The following is a 9662-nucleotide window of genomic DNA, read 5'->3' on the forward strand; positions in this document are numbered from 1 at the left end:
TTTACCTGATTAAAGTATGTTGGGCTCCATGAAACAGTTCCTAGAGAGTAGGAATGTAAGTGCCAGACAGGAGCTAAAACAGGCTACCTCAAAGGACTGTTAAAAATCCAACAAATTGGCCGGGCGAGGTGGCTCACGCCTGTAATCCTAGCACTCTGGGAGGCCGAGGCGGGTGGATCGCTCAAGGTCAGGAGTTCGAGACCAGCCTGAGCAAGAGCGAGACCCCGTCTCTACTAAAAATAGAAAGAAATTATCTGGCCAACTAAAATATATATAGAAAAAAATTAGCCGTGCATGGTGGCGCATGCCTGTAGTCCCAGCTACTCGGGAGGCTGAGGCAGTAGGATCACTTAAGCCCAGGAGTTTGAGGTTGCTGTGAGCTAGGCTGACGCCACGGCACTCACTCTAGCCAGGGCAACAAAGCGACACTCTGTCTCAAAAAAAAAAAAAAAAAAAAAAAATCCAACAAATTCATAACTCACCTTTGATAAGTACCTGAAGGGCTAGTATTCAAGGAGAAACTCATGAGTAGGGGGATGTATGGAGATCTAAGTCCTTCCTGACCCCTGGAGCAGTAGAAGTTCTTCTACTAGTTCATCTATCTCTCCCCCATGCATGTTTTGAACAAGGAAAAGTAAGTCTAGAAAGGAGGTCCTGAGTGGCTGTGAAGTTGCATCCTTGAGGTCCTGGCCAGTGAGCGTGTCCCTGGAGGGCCTGGGGACTCCCATAGTTCCAGATGAAGCATTAAGAATGGAGGGCTCTTGGCCTGATTTTGGTAATGCTGTTATACAGGGCCATTGACATAACCCTGAAAAACTTGCTGAAGCCCAAAAAGAGACGCAAATGAGTGAAAGCAACCAGAGTCTCCTCCTGCCAGTCAATAACGTGGACGCTGGGGCCACCAACCTCAAGATCCAGGGAGGCCCCTACCGAAAGTATTTCTCTAGGAAATGTCACTTAAGGCTTCTTTGTTTCCTCTCAACTACCCTTTACTTTTCTCCCTCTTTCTTACTCCCATTCTCTTTCTCAATGATTTCTCACCTTTCCCTCCCAGGAACCTCTACTACAACCCCATGCCGAAAATATAGTCAGCCTTGTCAATCAGGGGAGGAGTTATGGTAAAAATCAGATAACAAAACTTTATTCCCTGTGTGACCTGCACTGCACATTTGAAATCCAGTCATTTCATGGATAACCAGTATCCAGCTATGATCCAGGAGATAGGAAGCCTAAATTGTTTTCATTTTTGGGAAGAAGAAACTCAAAGCCATGTTGAAGGGTGTGTTACATACACAGATGATAGGATAGCAAGATTACGGCACTGTGTTATTCCAGGTACTAACTGGGGTCACTGCATATGTCTACTCACAGTTATAATGGAGCAAGGGAGTACAGGAGGAAGTTGGTGAATCGCCTGAGTTCTGCACACATTCCTGCCTGCCCCACTGTGCAGATGCAGCTTCCCTGCCCTGCTAGCTGATGATCAGCTACTCCTGCTAGCACAGCAACTCCTCTCGTGCCTGCAGGTCCCTGGACACAAAGGTGCAAAGTGCCCTGTCAGCAGCCACAACTTATAGTTCAAATGGGACCTTTATTATGTCCCTGGCAACAGTGTGTTCCCTTTGGGGATCAGGACCTCCAACCATGCAGAGCCCAGAGTTGCAGGGAAAGAAAGCACAAAATCCCCCAGTGGGTCATTGGGAATGATGGTAAGTGGGTCATTGGAAATGATGGTAAGTAGGACCACTCCTGCTTCCACCCCTTGGTTTCCAGGCCCTTGTATCCTTCCTACTGGGGACACAGCACTACATAGAGGTGACATAGCACCATATATCACTGACTTTATAAATGCACCATATCCTGAAAGATGGAACTCCATCCTTTCACATTCTCTCTCAGAGTTGTGACTTTAGATCATTCCAACAATATATAAGGCCAGTTACCTCTGGGTATTCATGTCACAACCAGAGAATCCCATGGTCGTGACCCACTCCCACACCTCCTTCACTTGAAGTGGATCGCCTGGTTGGATGCTCTGCTATATGGGATTCATACCTATGGATCAGGTATTCCCTAAGCCTCCAGATAGAAGTGCTGGCTGAGGCTCTGTGGACAGGAAAACCACACAATAATATTCATTTGCTGTTTGCCTTAGAGTTATGTTAGCTCTCTCACCTTCTATCATAATATAGTCTGAGAGATCTGGACCTCTTGGGTTATTCAAGAGAATATCACACTAATCCGTGACACTGAGATGACATCAAGTTGATTGGACAGGACCAGCCAGCATGGGGAAGTATGCTGGAGGCCTTGATAAGATACATGCATTTCAGAGGATGGGAGATAAACCCTAGGAAAACTCCAGAACAGGCCATTTCAGTGACATTTTTAGAGGTCCAGTGGTTGGAGGTGTTCTGAAATATCCCCTTCTAAAGTAAAAGGCAAATTGCCGCATCTTCTAACCCTATCATCAAGAAGAAAGACAGTGCCTTATAGGCCTCTTTGTGTTCTGGAGGCAACACATTCCACCCCAGGGATATTTTTATGGCCCATATACTAGATGACACAGAAAGCTGCCAGCTTTGAGTGGGGCTGGAACAGGACAGGGTGTTGCAGCTGGTCCAAGCCACAGTGCAGTCAGCCCTGCTGACAGAGGCCCATGGTGTTGGAGGTGGGAGTGGTGGGGAAAATGCAGTATGACCACTGACTGGGTCCGCAGGCTCACTGGGCCCATTGTAAGCTGGACTTTATCCAGAACCCCATTTTTACCTCGTACCCATAGGGAGTGCCCCAGAGGCTCCCACTCTAACAGGAAGGCCATGATGCTTCTTTGAGTCTCTTGGTATCAGTGCAACTCAGACCCTTTGTCCAATAGTCCTAGAAATGTCTGATTATTCCCCCTTTCCCAGTATATGGTCACCCAAGTAAATGGCCATAGGTCCCTTGAGGAGACTGGGGAAATCGTCATGGCATGTATTTGCCATAGTGTTGCGGGGTTCCTCCTCCAGCCACCTCTTCAGACAATGGGTTCCAGATCTGGAAATTGACTCAAGTCTGGGAACTGAGCAAGAGATTGTGGCTTTTTATTGAAATGATTGCTCTCAGACTCTTGCTCCTGCAATTTTGCTTTTTAAAAAAAAAAAAAATAGAGCAGGGATCAGCAAATAATGGCCCATGAGCCAAATCCAGTCAACCACCTGTTTTTGTAAATGAAGTTTTACTGAAACACAGCTACACTGGTTTGTTTATACACTGTCTATGACTGCTTTTGTGCCACAGCAACTGAGCTGAGCAGCTGCAACAGAGAGCATATGACTCACAAAGCCTAAAATATTTACAATCTGCCCTGTTACCTAAGAAGTTTGTTGACCCTTCTTATATATAGATGCTAAGCAGCGCCCCTGTTGACTGTCTGCTTATCTTGGCCCTAAGTGCAAAATAGACACCATGCTCCATAGACCATTTCCACAACTTCCCTCCCCCTGCTGGTAAAGCCCATGACTGCTCCTCAACCCTGTCTTTTGTTAGGGACCTCTCGCCTGGCCTCAGGCAGTTAAGCACAACCTCCTGGCCTCCGTCATGCCCATAGATGCTGACCAGCTCAGTTTGTGACCATGCTCCTACCATCAGCCCCGGCCTGCAGAACTCCATAGCGATGGTGTCTTTCTCACCAGAGCACTTTGATGGCCAGGTGGATGGTGTGTCCTGTGTGCCCTCTTCATGGGACATGGTGGGTCTTTTGGCCCTACCTAATATAGCCCTCCCAACATGCCCACTTCCTTCAGCCTCTTTATTCTTTACTGTCTGCCTGAGTGAAGAAGAGAAGGAAGGTTGGGGGGAAGCAACCTAAACTGCTGAGCAGAGCTTCAGCAAAGCCAATGGGGAGTTCTTGAACAAAAGTCAACCATCAGAGAAGCCCCAAGTCTCCCAGGAGCGGACCTGCCTTAGTATCCCTGCCATGCTCAACCATCTCTAGGAGCAGCCTGTAGGAAGTGCGCCCCAGTGCAGGCGCAGACGGGGCTCAGAGCACAGTGCTGGGGCCCTTGGCAGTCATGCTCCCTGCGGCTGGAGGTGAGTGAGGCATATATCCACATGGCCACCAGAGGAGCTCAGAACAAAGACTAGGGTGGGTGTGACACAGCCAGCTTTAAATGCCAGTCTGCATCTTTAATAACAGGTCGGACTTGAAGGTGGTACAAGCTGCTGCTCAGAATGACACCTGTTTTGGGGTAGGGGAGGATGAGTCAGTAGAATGAGAGGACTCCCGGGCGGACTGCGGAGCGGCAAAGTGACTCGTGTGTGCCTCACCTCTTCTCTCCTTGCTATTATACTGTCAATCCAAACAGGAAAGGAGTACTTGCCCTCATGAGAAGCAATCTCTTCCTTGTTCCTCCGTTCTGGGATAGTGAATTTGTGGACCTCAGGATTCGTCATCTGAGGCCTGGGCTGGGAAGTGATTAGAGGCCAGAAACAACCCATCTGTGATGAGTACATTTGTCTGGGCGCTGCCACTACACCAAGAGCCATGGGATACAAGGCTTCCAATGTTAATGCTGGATGAGTCTTAGGGATCACCTCTGTCTGCACATTTTCCCCTGAGGGAATCTAACTTGCTCCAGTGAGAAACACCTGGCTTCTAGTTGCAGCTATGTTCTTTCCCCAAAGCTATAAAGGTACTGCAAAAGAGATGGAACTAACTAGTAGACTGCAGACCCAGAAATGCAGGCTCAGGAAGGCAATATTAAAGACAGCTGTCTCTACTTGGTAGTGGTGGCAAAATATCTCAGAATGGTCCTGCCTTATTGGGAACGTCCCAGCCATTCCGGAGTAGTCTGTTTCACCCAGAAGCTTCATCTTCCTTCTGTCTGCTTCAGCATCATTAGCAGCACAAGGGAAGGCCCCGGAGCCACACACATCTCACCCAGTTCCAGTCTCACTGTTGCTTGTATCTGTCCCTAAAGGTGTTGAGTTTTGGAGTCTGTCTAGAATTAAAGCAACCTTGCAGGAAAATCAAGAGCTCTGTGCATCCTTACCACTAGGCTCTCTCCTAATGGGCAAACTCAAGCCACCTTCACTTTTCTTCTTCCAATATTGTCAAACTGGATAAAGAGAATTAGCAGAACTAGGCACAATGGCTCACACCTGTAATCCCAGCAACTCAGGAGGCCAAGGCTGGAGGATCACTCGAGCCCAGGAGTTCAAGATCAGCCTGAAAAGCATAGCAAGACCCTATCTCTAAAAAAGTGAAGAAAAAATTACCTAGTTATGGTAGTGCACACCTGTAGTCCCAGCTACTCGAGAGACTGAGGCAAGAGGATCGCTTGAGCCTGGGAGCCGGAGGCTACAGTGAGCTATAATCATGCTACTGTACTCCAGCCTGGGCAACAGTGGGAGACCCTGTCTCTAAAAAAAAAAAAAAAAAAAAAAAAAAAATAGGAGAAAATTAGCAGATGAAGTGGTATCCACCCATAGGGTCTCTAGTTTATGAAAATATGAAAATTCCCCTGTGACGTGGTAGCTTTAAGTTTTTCCCAAAATCAAATCCCAGCCCCACCACTTACCTCTGTGTGATCCTGGGCAGTTACCCAAACTCAATGTGTCTCAGCTTCCTCATCTGTAAAATGGTAATAACAATAGCTACCTCCTAAGGTTGCTGCTATGAGATAACATGTATAAAACACTTGACACATAAAATAAATGCTCAACAGAGCTGGAGCTCTGAATTTTAGATTTGAGAATGAGCTGGAAGTAAATCTGGGATTAGAAATCCAGCCAGAGATGTGAACACTTTAAGAAAAGAAACTGGACAAAATAAGAGAAACACCCAACAAGCAATGAACACAGGTGTGTGGCTGAGAGCAGGATTGCATCTGCATGCTGGCCATTGATGTCTTCTTCCTTGAATTCCTGGATTAGCAGACATGGAAATACATAAACTCCAAAGTAGGATCCTTATAATTAAATTAAATAATGCATATTAAAACACTTTGAAAAAATGTAACATACTAGAGCACCTAATAGAAAATGATAATGTCAGATGCCGATGATAGTTGCAATAAATAGAGACATGTTAAGGTTAACTTGTAAATGGGAGAAGCAGGGGACAGGAGGATGATACAGTACAAATGTTTGTGGAAATGTGGAAAACATAAATCTTAGCCCAGTAATCAAATCCCATAGGAACCCAAGAAAAGTCCAGCACCCAGGTCTCACAGAGCCTCATACAAGAAAATTTTTCAGGACCCAAGGTGTTGAGGAGTCTGATTACTTTGTCCCCTTTCCGAAGTATAAGTTCATGGATCCCTACTCATCCCCACTTAACACCCACTTGCTCTCTGTCTGCATCTGTGTGTTCTCACTTCTCCTGCAATAAAGTGCTGATTCTCTCTGAGTATTCTGGTGCACATTCCCAAGGCAGTGAATGATTACTGAGCCAATAAGATTCTCTATAGTCCCCATCCAGGCAGTTTCTCCAGTCGCTGATTAGCCCATGGCTTGGCTGCCCTAGGATCAGGTGCCCACCCTAGATCCAATCAGCTAAGGCCCGACATCACAGGGTCAGATGAACAAAAACAGAATTCCCAGGCCCTTTTCTCACAAGCAAGATCTTTGAACTGGAATGTTTTTCTTAAAAGAGGATTCTGAGCATGGTTGATGATGATGATAGATTAAGTGACCATGACACAAAAACTTCATGCCTAACATCAAACTAGAAGATGCAAAAAGTTTTTTTAAAAAAGTTGTTTTAAATGCTATCAAAAGTTTTAGATATATTGCTTTCAAGCATCTCATTGTTTAAACAAAAAGTCAGACCATACAGAAAATCATGGCTTACCTAGAAAGCTGCAGTTAAAAGGCCTATCAAGCCAATCCAGACGATACTAGACTTTGTAGAACAAGGGGAGCAAAGAGTACCACAAGATGGCAGTATTATCCCATCTGTGCTCTATCTGGGCGTTAACTCCGAGAGGTGCTCATCTAGTGAGCCTGCTCTCAAACTGCCCACCTCTTCCCTGAAGCTGTTTTTAAGAGTGCCGAACAGCTCCTAGTTGATGGAGAAGTATAAATCTAAATAGTAGATGTAGCATCTATTTTTGTAACCTCAAGTTCACTCAGTATCTCCAAGCACATTTGGTTCCCAAGATCTTGAGACTGGTTATTTATTTTTTAGCCTAATAAAATATGTAATTAGGCATGGAAGCAGTAGCTTGGATTATTCAAGGATTATAGGCTATTTAGCTATGTATGAATTACAGAAATTCAATTTTTTTATTGTAATATTCCTTATTTGGCATTTATGTAATCCAGTTTTTTACTATAACTATTTTTAATCTATGCGTCTCTCTCTCTCCCCTACAAGATTCAACTCAATCCCAAAATATATACTGAAAAACAACTGTGAATATAAATTTTATGTGTCAACTTTGCTAGGCCATGTTACCCAGATATTTAGTCAAACACCAGTCTAGATGTTGCTGTGAAGGTACTTTTAAATGAGATTAAATATAAATTAGCGGACTTTGAGTGAAGTAGATTACCCTCCATAATGGCGGGGGAGTCATCCAACCAGTTGAACGCTGTAAGAGAAAAACACAGGTCCAGGACGAAGAGGGAATTCTGGCTCCAGACTGCCTTTGGACTCAAACTGCAACATCACCTCTTCCCTGGGTCTCCAGCCTGCTGGCATGCCCTGCAAATTTTAGACTTGCCAGCTCCCACAATCATGTAAGCTAATTCCTTAAAAATATCTCTCTGTGGAGAACCCTGACTAATACAACTATAGGCTAGGTGCTGCACCGTGGAATAAAAAGGTGATGAAGAAATATCTTTGATCTTATGTTGGGAAAATTCCCTGCCAAAACCAAGAACTGCCTCTGTAAGTAGAGGGCAAGCTCAGGAAGAGATAGATTACTCCAGGTTGTAAGTAGTCAAAGATTTATTCAGGGGAAACTTACATAGCAGGCAGTCTTAGGCAGCAGCAAGCAGATCTCTGCATTTGCAATATACACCTGTCTAACCTTTTATATCATGAAAATAAAAGGGAAAAGAAAAAAAATCACTAATGGCATATTAAGCCATCTGGTTGCTTTCTTAATTTATTTACCTTCTACTTACAGAGATTGTTTGGTTCCCTACAATCAACATACTTAAGAGGGGAGTTTCCAGGAAGTGGCAGTTATCTTGGCCCTCTGGTTACTGTGTCCTACAACTCACTTTGCAGTTACATGTCTAGTACACATTTTCACAACATCTTGAGAGACACATGAACACAAAACTAATACTGTGAGTGCTAAGGCAAATGTATTCTGAAAGTACTATGGGAACACAGAAAAAGAGAAATTATTTGGGTGGCAGGGAGAAAAACCATAAGAGATGACATTTGAAATGCAAAGAATTAATAGGTATCCAACAGGCAGACATCATAGGCAGAGGAAACCCCAGGAACAAAAATAAATGTGCAAAAAGGGGCCCTCATGTAGATATGTGAGTTCAAAGTACAGAGATACAACATCCAACATTTGAACTCTTACTATTTTGTTAAAGACTTTTTAAAAATTGTTGTGAAATTTCACAACCTTATGAAGCTAAAACTCTTATCCCAACTTTAGTTTCAGGAAGTGAGGAATACCGGGTTTAAGCAATTGGTCTAAGGTCCCAAATCAAGTAAGAATATGAACTAAAGCAGTCTGACTTCAGAGTCCTCAGTCCTCACCACTGTATTACTAAAGCCCTATATGCACCATCAAAGTGGAAGAAAGGAACCCTCAGGTTTATAGAAGTGTTTTTGTTTCTTAGTATTCCCTTGTACTTTTTAACTGTCTTTTCTGATGAATAAAAGTCAAACTTAAAAATAAGAGTGTAGATTACCCATACATTCTTGGAGTGATTTTCAGCCCCATCCTCAGGATTTGAACATTGCAATGATCCTGGAGCCGATTAGGAATATATTTATGGTCTAAACCAGAATTAACAGCTACCACCTTTCCTTCAGTTTACAATGAAGTAACAGTAGTGGGCGACTTTTTGCTACTTTTAACCTAAAAGTGGACTAGGTGGATTTCATTAATATATTATTCTTTACATGCTTACAAGCCTCCATTATTCAGGGTGTGTACATGAAGGATAAATTACCTTGACCTTCCACGTTGGTCTCAGGCTGTCCCTTTCTCTTTCTCTTTCTCAACTACCACCCGTCCACGCCAAATTTTACCCAAGATCTTCTCTTTGTCTTTCCTTTACATTATTTCTTTGGAATTTTGCATTAAACCCTTTTTAAATTACAGTCATTAGAACTGACTCCTCATTTCTCTCTTACTGGCTTTGAAAATAAAACCTGTCTTACTCAAATATTAATCTGAAGACTAAATGGCATCTGGCCACATACATGCAAACTGAGCTGAAACAGGAATAACTAGTAACAGAACAAATCTTAAATATCTGATAAATCTGAACAAACATAGATAGGAACTACCTTCATCCAAAAGAAAAATCTGGAAACTAAGTAACTTCTTAAAATATGTGCACAATGAGGATTGGAGGTTTAATGATTAAGAATCACTGCTTTGGAGCAGGGGTCACCAACCTATGGTGAGTTGTATAATTATTTCATTATATATAATAATAATAGAAATAAAGTGTACAGTAACTGTAATGTGCTTGAA

Source organism: Eulemur rufifrons, chromosome 2 (genome assembly GCF_041146395.1).
Source record: "Eulemur rufifrons isolate Redbay chromosome 2, OSU_ERuf_1, whole genome shotgun sequence".
Taxonomy (NCBI): Eukaryota; Metazoa; Chordata; class Mammalia; order Primates; family Lemuridae; genus Eulemur; species Eulemur rufifrons.